The following is a 13,619-nucleotide window of genomic DNA, read 5'->3' on the forward strand; positions in this document are numbered from 1 at the left end:
TTTTGAGACGGAGTCTCGCTCTGTCACCCAGGCTGGAGTGCAGTGGCCGGATCTCAGCTCACTGTAAGCTCCGCCTCCCAGGTTTACGCCATTCTCCTGCCTCAGCCTCCGGAGTAGCTGGGACTACAGGCGCCCGCCACCTCACCTGGCTCGTTTTTAGTATTTTTTAGTAGAGACGGGGTTTCACTGTGTTAGCCAGGATGGTCTTGATCTCCTGACCTCGTGATCCGCCCGTCTCGGCCTCCCAAAGTGCTGGGATTACAGGCTTGAGCCACCGCGCCCGGCCCTTTTTTGTAGTTTTTAGTAGAGACGGGGTTTCACCGTGTTAGCCAGGGTGGTCTCGATCTCCTGACCTCGTGATCCGCCCGTCTTGGCCTCCCAAAGTGCTGGGATTACAGGCTTGAGCCACCATGCCCGGCCTCTTATGCCTTCTTATAATCCTTTTACTACATGTATATTTTACTTTTCTTATACACCTTGCACATAAACTGTTTTTTTTTTTTTTCCTATAGTTTTACATTCAGGAGGCCTAGTTACTTTTAAATCATACAATAGTTTTTGCATAAATTCTTTTTTATAACATTTTCCTGTTTCATGACTTTTGCAGACAATTCTTTGACATGCCTTAACTTTCTGACTTATTACAAATATTTCTTTCTTTAAACAACTAGTTAATTTATTTCAGGACAAGAATTTACAACATAATACTCGTTTTTCGTATAAATTTTGCCCCCTCTTCCCCCCCACCCCCTTTTTTTTTTCCTTAGGATACTTCTGAACTGGTGAGGTGTGCTTACAATGAGGTTTCCTCTAAAAGTATTTTTTTTACTTTTTTTTTTTTTTGGTTAGCAAAGCAGTTGCCGCTACAGATTGAACGCATTTGGGCCATCCATGGGTTACTGGGTTAAGGTTCTTTGATAGGAAGGCCTCAGTGCTTTGGGGATACGCCCTTGTTTACACTGACAACAAAGTGGTATTGGAGTGTTATAGGGTTACGGAGAATACCTTCAGTTGTCAATTACAGGTTTTAAATTTACCTTGGCTTTTAAAGGAATAGGGTACACTTTTTTTGAACTACTTGGATCTCTCTCTCTCTTTCCCTCTTTATCTCTCTCTGACTTTCCTTTTGTCTCTGTCTCTTCTCTCTCTCTGCCTCTCTCTTTCTTTTTCTCTCTCTCCTTGACTCCTTCTTTGTCTGCCTCTTCCTCTCTGTCTCTTCCTCTCTCTCTTTGCCTCTTTTCCTCTTTATCTCTTTCCTTTCTCTCTCTCTGCTGGTCTTTCCTTGCCTCTGCCAGCCGCTTATGCTGCTGTTCTCTCAACCACTGTGTGTTGGGGGTGGGGGGTCTAAAACCAGCTGTAACCAAGTGTCTATGTAGGGGAACTGGTCTGGGTTCCTTGGCTTACAGGTTACCTTGCGCCATATCTTTGAAACAAGGGACTTGTTCAGGCTTCCTTTTTTTTTTTTTTGAGGCAGCATCTCATTCTGTGCCCAGGTTGGAGTGCAGTGGCATGATCTCAGCTCACTGCAAGCTCCACCTCCCAGGTTCATGCCTTTCTCCTGCCTCAGCCTCCCAAGTAGCTGGGACCACAGGAGCCCGCCACTGTGCCCGGCTAATTTTTTTGAATTTTTAGTAGAGACAGGGTTTCACCGTGTTAGCCAGAATGGTCTTGATCTCCTGACCTAGTGATCTGTCACCCTGGGCCTCCCAAAGTGCTGGGATTACAGGCGTGAGCCACCACATCTGGCCCAGGCTTCCTTCTAATGGCCAACCTACCTCTAATGCTGGCCAGTCTATCTGACACAAAGTTTTAAGTTTTCCTAGTGTCATAGTACTCCATAGTCTCCTTTAAATTCTTTTTTGAAATTTTCAACATAGTTCCTAGTAGGGTGGGCTTATTTGTGCTTGACCTATGCTTCTTCGAGACAAAACACCAAGCTCACACCACACGGACACCACAAAACAAAGAACGGGTAAAAGGGGCACACACACACTTTTGCTGTTTGCACCAAACCAAAATCAAAACCAAAATCAGAGTATCCAGAAATCCAAGCCAGGTCAAAACTAAAACCAAAGTATGAAGGAATCCTAGTCAAGTCAAAAACAAAAACCAAAGTGCTGGTACAGGCACACCGTGGGTGATCAGGCCACGCTTCCACTCAAATGGAGTAGGCAAGTTCCCAAGACCAAATCTGCCAAGCAATTCAAACCAAGTCAAAACCAAAACCAAAGTGCCGATAAAGGCACACCATGGGTGATTAGGCCACGCTTCCACTCAAATGGAGTAGGCAAGTTCCCAAGACCAATCCTGCCAAGCAATTCAAACCAAGTCAAAACCAAAACCAAACCGAAGTGCTGATAAAGGCATGCCATGGGTAATCAGGCCACGCTTCCACTAAAACGGAGTGGGCAAGTTTCAGACTAGTCTTACCAAGTTTTAGATGTCTAGACTTCAAGTGCCTGTTCCTTCCCAGTGTTCAGCCACTGTGTTGATCCTTCACAGGGCCCTGCCACACACTGCTCTGGCGAGGCGTCCCACCGGGGCAAATGCCTACCCAGGAGTGCTCTCAGAATCAGCCTCCCTCCCGCTAGTCGGAGTCCTCCGCAGGGATGTTCCACAAGGCAGGCTTAAGCCGCCTAAGGCACTGCCTGGACCATCCGCCAATCACCTCGCTTCCCAGTCAGGGACCCAAGAAATGCAGCCGGAAGAGCCCAGACAAAACTCCTCAGACACGGAGTTAAAGAAGGAAGGGGTTTATTCGGCCGGGGGCATTGGCAAGACTATTGTCTCAAGAGCAGAGCTCCCCGAGTGGGCAATTCCTGTCCCTTTAAAGGGCTCACAACTCTAAGCGGGAGCAGGTGAGAGGGTGGCGATTGATTGAGCAAGCAGCGGGTAGGTGACTGGGAGCTGCATGCACCGGTAATTAGGGCGGAACAAAACAAAATAGGGATTTTCACAGTGCATTTCTATACAATGTCTGTAATCTATAGATAACATAACCGATTAGTCAGGGGTCAATCTTTTAACTACCAGGCCCAGGGCGTGGCGCCGGGCTGTGTGCCTGTGGATTTCATTTCTGCGTTTTAGTTTTTACTACTTCTTTCTTTGGAGGCAGAAATTGGGCATAAGACGATATGAGGGGCGGTCTCCTCCCTTAATGTGGTCAAAAATATATCGTCTTCAGGTTTATTTTATGTATTTGATACACAAAGAAATGTAGTTCTCTACTACAGTTTAGTGCATTCAAGCTCTTCTTAGTTTTCCAAATAAATAAGAATTTAATAACTAAATTGACTTTACCAGCCTTCAGGAGCTTATCAGTTTTCCATCAATTTACTGTGTGTTGTTGCCCAGTTCTTTTAGTTTTTTGTTCCTTATTTTTTCCTTTATAAAAGTTGATAATTCAATTACTCCGTTAATATTTTAATTTCTTAGATGCGCTGTACAAATTTGAAATAATTTTATTGTCTTTATGCCTAATATCAGTCTTTATCAGTTAAAAGGGAAAGTGTCAGTGGAAGCAATGTCTAGATGTTTTATACTCCAATGTTCTAACACTTACTTAAGTTTTCAGAAATGTCTGTGCAAAGCATACATCTCAATAGGTGTCACTTCCTGATTATTTTGTTTTCTACTGAAGAAGAGAATTACGGATAGGGCAGAAATAGAGTTTGAAACTTTCTTTAGAAGTTTTAGGTATATATAGATTCATAGAGTGCTAGAGCTGGAAATGACCCTAGTAATAATGTGGTCCTGCTCTCTCATTTTCCAATACATTAAGCCGTGTGGGATAGTGATTAAGCAAAAGTATCTGGAGACAGATAGACCTGAGTTTGAATGCTGACTCCACCGCTGAAGATCTCTATAGACTTGGCCAAAACCTAGACCCTGATCTTTTTAACTTTTATAATTGAATTATTTATTTCTAATTTGTCAAACCATTGGTGATAAATAAAGCAATGCATTCAAAATACTTGTATGGAGAATAAAAGACGGAGGAATAGGAGATTTTAAAAGAAATGGAGTGGTGTGCTTCTTTTTCCACAGACCTACCAGGAGATCTTTTTTTCTTTTCTTTTCTTTTCTTTTTTTTTTTTTTTTTACTACTAATGTTCTTTGATTCAATTTTCCATTGCTCTTCTCTTTCTCCTCTTCTGGACTGGGCCATGGATAAGGCATGCATAGGCATTGACATGTGGATATGTCTACTTTGCCTCTGTATCTGTTAACTTCTATTGCAGTAGTTTCCATTGAGAACTACAAAATGAACAAGTTTGGGGAGTGAGCCAATTTGATAAAGATCACTGTCTCTTCCTGTGTTGCTTAATGCCCCAGCAGAGTATGGAAATCAATGTCTTCTTCATTAGTGCCATATTGTGTTGTAAATACCTCTGTTAGCACTTCTTTTCCTGGATTCTAATTATCTGCTGATGTTTCTTTTCACTAGACTGAGTTCCTTGAAGGCATATGGTATATATATATATATTTTTTTTTCTTTTGAATTTCAGTATAGATTTGGGACATGATAAGTGCTCATGATGAATGGATGAAGTTTACATTTCAGATTAATAATGGAAAATATGTTTATAAAGGGGAAATACAGAAAGCCTTGCATGTGATGTGTACTGAATTGTAAATCAAGAAGCTGTGAGAGCTTGACATACATAATTTATGGTCATCATACTTGATAAGTTTGCATGTGTTTAGCATGCCCCTGTCTATGAGGACTCTCTTTTAAACGTAATGATTACACTTGATATGAATATAAATATTTGCTTAATATATGAAGAATGTGACACTTTCTTTGACATTGATTTATTTATGGGTACTTTGGTTAAAAAAAAACTGCATACTTCGTCTCAATTGCTATTCCCAATGTGCTATAGTTTGTTGAGCTCTTAATATGTGTCAAGCACTGTAAAAGAATCTCTGTATTTTACATTTTATTCCTTACAATTATAATAAAGGAGTTTTGGTATCCTTATTTTCAACCTAGTACATTGAAGCATTCTGGTGATAAATGGCAATACTAAATTCATAGATAATTTCACGAATGTGTTAGTGGGTTTTTTCCTCCAATGTGACCTGCTAATGAATTTCCTAATGGTCTGATCTAAATCTGTTTTTGATAATAATAATGAGGTAAGAGCCAGTAGATGGACAATTACTAGAAAGATGAAATAGTATGAATAGTGCACATACTTGAATAATAGACTCATTTGGATTGTCTGTGGGGCAATAGCAAGAACACTCGACCTTCATCTGCTTTTCCCTACATATTGCTTCTCAATACCTAAAGTAGACTCACAAGCAGAAAGAGGGTGCATGATTCAATGAGGGGAATTTGCTCTTAAGAGAGTACTGCTACAAATTCGCTAACATAAACAAGTGCCTTATGTCATACGGGTCCGTGTGAAGACACCACCAAACAGGCTTTGTGTGAGCAATAAAGCTTTTTAGTCACCTGGGTGCAGGCTGGCTGGGTCCGAAAAGAGAGTCAGCGAAGGGAGATAAAGGTGGGGCCGTTTTATAGGATTTGGGTAGATAAAGGAAAATTACAGTCAAAGTGGGTTTATTCTCTGGTGGGTAGGAATGGGAGTCACAAGGTGCTCAGTGGGGGAGCTTTTTGAGCCAGGAAAAGGACTTTCACAAGGTAATGTCATCACTTAAGGCAAGGGGCAGGGCAATCACTTCTTTTGTGATTCTTCAGTTACTTCAGGCCATCTGGGCATATACGTACAGGTCGCAGGGGATGAGATGGCTTGGCTTGGGCTCAGAGGCCTGACACCTTATATTCATGTAATGCTCCTTGGTATTCTAAGCCCCTTCTCACAAACGAATTTGTAATGCATAGGATAATTGAGAAAAGCAACAAAGCATTCTAGTGCAGACACAAGACAGACTTGGATTCAAATTCTGACTCTCCCCTTCTTTGTTGACTGTGAGCAAGACAAGTGATCTGTCTCATTGTCTTTAAAGTGGGAGGCAAGTATCTTAACAGTATCTTCATCAACAGGCTTTATAAAAGCAAACATATTATATGAGCTGTAATAACCCATTCAGGTAGGCAAAAGTGGTATTTTGGGTCCACTAGAGATGAAAAAACATCTTTGAAGAAGTAAATGAGATTTATTTTAAAAAATGGAGCGTCTATAATACACCAGATACTGAATTATGTACTAGGGCAGTATAGAAAAATAAATCCCAATGTGTAGTGTTCAGGTATCTCTAATTGTCACTGGGCTAATAAGAGGTAGTTCTGACACAGCAAATAATAACTTTTTCCAACATGTTATATGGTAGAGGCTATTTTACATACTTATATGTATTTATTCATTTAATTCTCACTACAGTCCAATAAGCTAAGAAGTATAACTTTTTTCCAACATGTTATATGTCAGAGGCTATTTTACATACTTATATATATCTATTCATTGAATTCTCACAACAGACCAATAAACTAAGAGATATTCATTGATGGTGTAAAAGTAATTGCAGTTTTTGCCATTATTTTTAATGGCAAAAAACACAATTATTTTTCCACCAATCTAATATTATTATTACTAGTTTATAGATGAGAAAACCAAGGTTACCAGAGTTTATGCAACTTGTCTAAGATAGCCTATTTAGAAAGGGTTTGGGTGTTTAAGAGCACATTTATAGCCCATGCTCTCTGCTATGAAATATTACCTCTTTTGTGTTACTTCCACTCTTGCATAACTTCTTGAAGAAAGGAGATAGTAACTTATGATCAAGATGTCATGGGTGAATATTTGTGCATACTTCCTTACTCAAAATACATAGAAATGACATGCTTTTTAAAAAATAAATAAGTAAATAGTCATATTGAAAAAGAGAGAGAAAAAATCTTTCCATGTATCAGCAAGTCCTTAGTAATAAAAGGGTATTGAAGTCATGTGGTGACTTAGAGTAGGAATCACACTCAATTATTTGAATATTTCTGCAGAAACTTGGGCCACCTAGTACAGCAGCAGAATCTATTGCTGCACATAGCCAAGGTCAGGAGCGATGCTCCTAACCACTGACCATGGTTGGAATAGCACCAGCTGCATGTCCAGTTTTGAAAACCAGAAAATTTCTAGTTGTCTGGGCCTCTATAAAACAGAAAATTACCCATGCTACTTAGGGAAATAGAACAAAGTTTTCTAGAAGAAAAAAATAAGTTCTGGATCTTTTCTCATCATGACATATTATGTAATTGGCACCACCCATCTGAGCCTCAGTTTCCTCATTTGTACAATATGCATCAATGCAATCTACTTGATAGAACTGTTGTAAAGATTAAACCAAGTAATACATATATAAACATGAAAAAATTTCAGACACATACTAAGTCACAAGTTAATTTATTAACATTAGGAATAAACTACCTTTATTTACTTTAATAATTTTAGTAGAAATATTTTTAAAGGTGTCAGACTCTTCTGACATTTTAAATGTCACTGAAAGCTCTTTATAAAATTATTATAAAATAATATAAATTTAGATTTTAAAAGGATTTTGGAAGTCATTAAATCAAACTCCCAAAGTATAAAGATATAGGGATGAAGGCTCCAAGATAAGTGATTCCCTGTGGATTCACTGATCCAGACTGAGGATCTATTACAGTGCACTGATGGCATCAGGCCATTAAGACTGCACCATTTTTCTCTTATAATGGAGGGCTGTATGCCCCCAATGCAAAATGAGTCCACAATGTTGAACCTGATGTTTACATTCTTTTGTCTTACTTCTCGTAAGCTGTCATTTCTACTTCTGCTCTGATTCTAAAGCCCCCCTATTTCTTTATATTTTATTCCTCTTATCCAGTTTGGGCTAAGAAACAAATCAACTATCTGAACTAGACTTAATATATGAGTGAGTAATCTTTGAATAAGGATGTAGGGACTACTGTGAATAAAATGCTTGTCTTTCATTTCTTTCATTTTGGTTTATTTATTTTGACTATGTTCTACAGTTGGAGATGGTGGCAAGAGTTGGGAAGATTCTGGTCTGAGTATAACGTAATTGGTTTTCTGAAAAATTAAGAAAAGTGAACTGCAAATGAAAGTGAGGCATTGCTACATAAACATTTGGATAAATGTTTAAGTTAGACATTGAAAACAAGTTAGTAAACTACCACCAAAACAAGAAGAAGAAATAATCCCAGAATAGTAGCAAAATTATGGGATTTTAATGTGTGCAATTAGAACAAAAATGTAGAAGTTCTACAAGAACGTAGTCTTGTCAATTTATTTTGTAATCACTGAAAAGCAAACAATCTAATTTTAGAAATGCTAAGAATAGATATGTGCATATTATCTTTCTGACTCTGTATGTAAAGAGTCTAGTTTGGAAGAATCCCATTCAGACAAGCATTATGTAGTTGGAGAAATACTCTCAGGTTTTCCCTCAGTGTTTACTCAAATGCTCACTAACACATGCAGTTAGAAAGACGAATGAAACCCGGGTTATGGAAGATTTAAAGCAATAATTGTCATCGATTTTTCTGGAACAGAAAGCATTACACTGCCAAAATTGTGTGCTAAGGACATTATTAAACAATGAAACATAATCAAATAGTGGCATTTTGTGGGAAGCTCTTTAAAATGTACCCATTTGGTTACTAGCACTGCACACAACTCAAACATTTCAGCAGTGATTTGGATTTTTGCTGTGTTTTGTTTCCGGTATAATAGCAGGTGTCTTATTTTTGTATTAGCTCATTTTTATTATAAGCAAGTTCATTCATGATTGCATGTTTCACAAATCAGACATGAAATGCTTCTAACCTTTATTGTATCAATTGTATATTAATGCTTAATGCTAGTGTATAAGATGATATGATGATGATATTGTCAATAATTATTACATATAACAAACACTGTTCTAAAGAATTTACATACATAAACTCATTTGATGTACCATATGGAAATGAATTTTTAACCAGCAAGTACTTTATGACAAAAAGTGTGTCTCCTCCTGTATGGCTCTTGTAACAGATTATGGCTCCTGAAATTCAACCATTAAGGAAGCATTTTAAAAGATTTACACTGGATGCCCAAATAGTTCAGGTCTCAGGGTGTATTTGTGTTTAAGGTATTGTCTCTTTCAGTTGCAAATCCACCCTTCTATAGTTTACTTTGTAATGCTGGTGCTGATCTGCACTGCTTTCATTTCTCCTTTTAAGATGCTTCCTACTCAGTTCTGAGAATAGAAGGCAGGATAGGGAGATAAAAAGGCAGGAGAATAAGGAAAGAAAAGACTTCTTCGATTCATCCTATTACTGTTCCTGCATGAGGACCATCCTGATAATGGCCCTCCAGCCCGGCAGCAGCAGTTGTTTCAGACTCTAAATTCTTATTGTATTTCCGGGATTAGCCTCATTGGGCTAATACAGATATTACTTCTTTCTTAAAAGTTTGGGCCCCAGCTTCTTGGGGGATCTTCCACCAAGAAGATAATCCCAACCCCTTTCTTCTCTTGTGCCCCCAGCCTTAAGAATGGTAGCTATTTTTCTGTCTGGAATGCACTTGATACCAAGAGATTCTGGGATATATTTGGTCATGTCTCTGGCTTTTAATGAAATACTGACTTCCTTTCAAACGGGAAATGAGGTACTAATAATAATTCATGACATCAAGTCACATCAGTTAACGAAAATAATCACTTCTAGTTTATTACAATGCAGTAAAAGACACTAAGTCTTCTACACTTAATTATTATAGTAGTTATGATGACTACAAAAGCTGTGGGTGGGATGTCCTCTTCTGACTGGAGAATCTACAGACAGAAAAGTATAAGTTTGGCACTTTTAATTCTCAGTTTGAATGAAAAAAGAACAAAAGCACTCCTATGGCAGCCAAAATAATTTCTTAGTTTTTGTAGCTGCAGGACTGTCTTCTCTTTAAAAAGCAGATGCATATTTTATTTGTGCTAATTGTAGAATTTCAATATAAATTGAAATCCAGCACTTGCTATGCCACTTAGGAAAAATTCAGGACATGAATTGTGAAGAACAATGAGGCCAAAACTTGTATGATGACATCTGAGTGGGCTCAGTTAATACTGAGAATCTTACAACTCAAGAATTTCTGGCCAGGTACGGTGGCTCACGCCTGTAATCCCAGCACTTTGGGAGACCTAGGCGGGCAGATCATGAGGTCAGGAGATCGAGACCATCCTGGCTAACATGGTGAAACTCTGTCTCTACTAAAAATACAAAAAGTTAGTGGGGTGTGGTGGCGGGTGCCTATAGTCCCAGCTACCTGGGAGGCTGAGGCAGGAGAATGGCGTGAACCCCGGAGGCAGAGCTTGCAGTGAGCTGAGAGCGTCCCACTGCACTACAGCCTGGGCAACAGAGCAAGACTCCCTCTCAAAAAAAAAAAAAAAAAAGAATTTCTAACATTTTCTTGCTAGTGAAAGGAATCCATCTTCTTGGATCTGACAAGACTATGGATTAAGACCCTTCAGTAACTCTGCCAGGTAAAGAACTCCAAATCAACCAGTTAAGATGCTGTCTAAGAGAAAAGTCTAGTGGAAGAAGGAATTTATAAATATCAACTACAGCCATGAAAGCTATAGCACCTATACATACCTTACTCTTTACTGGTTATCCTTTACATAGATATGGATATAGTTATATATACATAAAAGTCAAATGGATATTTAGATATATTTGTATTTGCATATAATAAAAGGTCTCAGGCCGGGCGCGGTGGCTCAAGCCTGTAATCCCAGCACTTTGGGAGGCCGAGACGGGCGGATCACGAGGTCAGGAGATCGAGACCATCCTGGCTAACATGGTGAAACCCCGTCTCTACTAAAAATACAAAAAATTAGCCGGGCGAGGTGGCCGGCGCCTGTGGTCCCAGCTACTCGGGAGGCTGAGGCAGGAGAATGGCGTGAACCCAGGAGGCGGAGGTTGCAGTGAGCTGAGATCCAGCCACTGCACTCCAGCCTGGGCGACAGAGCAAGACTCCGTCTCAAAAAAAAAATAAATAAATAAATAAATAAATAAAAGGTCTCATTCTTTACCTCCCTTTTGCTGTCACCTTACTATTTTATGTAAATATTTTTTCATCCTATATATTTGAAACAATTTGTCTGTGTCCCCTCCCAAATCTCATCTTGAATTGTAGCTCCCATAATTCCCACGTGTTGTGGGAGGGACTTGGTGGGAGGTAATTGAATCATGGGGGCAGGTCTTTCCCATGCTGTTCTTGTGATAGTGATAAAGTCTCATGAGATCTGATAGTCTTATAAAGGAGAGTTCCCCTACACAAGCTCTCTCTTGCTGCTGCCATGGAAGATCTCCCTCGCTCTTCCACCATGACTGGGAGGCCTCCCCAGCCATGTGGTACTGTGAGTCAATTAAATCGCTTCCCCTTATAAATTACTGAGTCTATGATATGCCCTTATTAGCAGCATGTGGACAGACTAATACAATATTTTGTAATTGAGTCTCTAGGAAACAGAATATTCCACTGGGACTGTGATTGTGAAAGAGTAAATAGCATCACTCAGAAATAGATACTGTGATGGATACTGTAGCTGTTGGGATTTTTGTGTACCTCCTTTTTGGACAAATGATGAGAGCATATTTGTTTGTATGAAGGATACTTGCATCTTATTGTTGTGAAACAGTATAAATATTAATATATACAAAAGTGTGTCAATGGTACTGAATAACCAAAGGGACAAGCTATGCTAGTTAGTAAGCAATTATCTGTCAGCTTTATATCCAACCTCTATACTTTATTTCTTGATGCCTGGGCTAGAACTCTGTGATTTTCATTTCTTCTCTGATACAAGGATTTCTGTGAGGTTCTGCTGATAGCAGAGGAGTGAGACAGGAAGACAGGAGGAAAATGAAAGGAATTTTGTCTCTTTCATTGACTTACCTTTTCTCTTGATGTTACCCTTCACCTTGTGACAACAGTTGGTTTCAGTCTCCAGTTTTTTGCATTCCCAGAACCAGTCTCATTGTGTCCTCCCACAGTTACTAGTAGCTCTTCCTCAAGAACCTGAGCCCAAATATGCAAGTGTTCTCCTTCAGGCTCTGAGATTTTAGCAGCCATGGACAAATCATAGAGATCTGAGACCTGGCTCTGATGAGCCCCTCCTCAGAGGGAATAGAATAAATAGAATCTTCTGTGGTGTTTTCTAAATTGTTTTCTGGAAAATGCCACTCCCAGGATTTCCTCCATGCAAAATGATACTTAGAGTTATATGAATTTGGGAAATGTTACAGTATTAGAGATTTATAGTGCACGTAAGTATCATCATGGCTGTGAGAAGACCAGCAGAAAAGACATTTGCTTCAATTTGCCTCAACATCTCTCCTCCAGTTTTTTAACTAAGGAAACTCTTTTATTATCACTTAACCACTAGTACCACCCCATGGCATACACTGAGAGACATCATTCTCTGGAATCCTGAGAATTTGAAAGTTTTATAGTTGTACAAGGTTTTTTCTTGAGATATCCCTTCATAGGGGAGGAACAGAAGGTCTATAATTCTTTACTTGATTTTATCTAACTGTTCTAGCTCTAAGCATAAATGCTGACTGAGAGTAATAAGTGAGATGTAGAATGAAGGCTGACAAGGGGCACAAGTGATGTCAGAACCCCAGGAAAATTATTACAAAAAGTGACATATAATTGAGACAATACTAGAGAATACAAGAGGGGAGAAAAGAATAGGGTCATATCATATTAGATGAGGACATGTATAGGTATGGTTAAATGAACAAGCTATGGATTCACACTGCTTGGGTTTGATTATCAGCTACAGCACTTGAATGCTTTTTGATTTTGAACAAAATTATTCAACTTCTTTGAGCCTTAGTTTCTTCATCTTTAAATGGAGATGATAGCAGTATATTCTTTACAGGTTTGTGAGGCAGATTAAATGTGACCTAGCATATAAGATGATTAACACCCACCTGACATTTAATTTAATATACCCTGTGTAATTATATCAATTTTATTTAGATAGAAAATAATAATAACGAAAAAAACATATATGGTTCAAAATGAAAGGGTCTTTGAAGAGCATCTAACCAGCTCCCTCATTCTATAGATGAGAATACAGCTGAGTCTCCCAAAAACAAAGATATTGGGCCAAGGAGCTAAATGATACAGAAGTTGCACAGACACCTCAGTCTCCTCACACTTAGTAGAGTGATGTTTCAATTAAACTTAAAGTTGTTTAGCTGTAGTATGTTTGCATTTTTCTGGGTAAAAGTAAGAGTAGTAGTATTAAAAAAATATTTGTCTGGGTTCTGGTCTCAAGGTGATCTCTGTGATATTTAAGACCCAGGAACATCTAATGAGGGGTTTGTCCATTTAGACAAATCATACCACATGCTTTCTCCTACTCTTAGTTCCTGCTTCCCTATAACAATTCTATGTGGGAGAAATACTGTTAGAGCGAAGCATCAGGAAGGAATAGGATTGACTGAGCAGGAAAAGAGGAAAGATGAACTATTTGAATATAAATTCAAATCTTTTATCAGCACTACGCAACTGAGCCTGGTTGTCCCATTTCTCCTACCTCTCACCAGGAGCAATAACATTGGGGTAGAGGTAACCACTTCGCTTCTCCACACCTAAAGA

This window comes from Piliocolobus tephrosceles, chromosome 4 (genome assembly GCF_002776525.5).
Source record: "Piliocolobus tephrosceles isolate RC106 chromosome 4, ASM277652v3, whole genome shotgun sequence".
NCBI lineage: Eukaryota > Metazoa > Chordata > Mammalia > Primates > Cercopithecidae > Piliocolobus > Piliocolobus tephrosceles.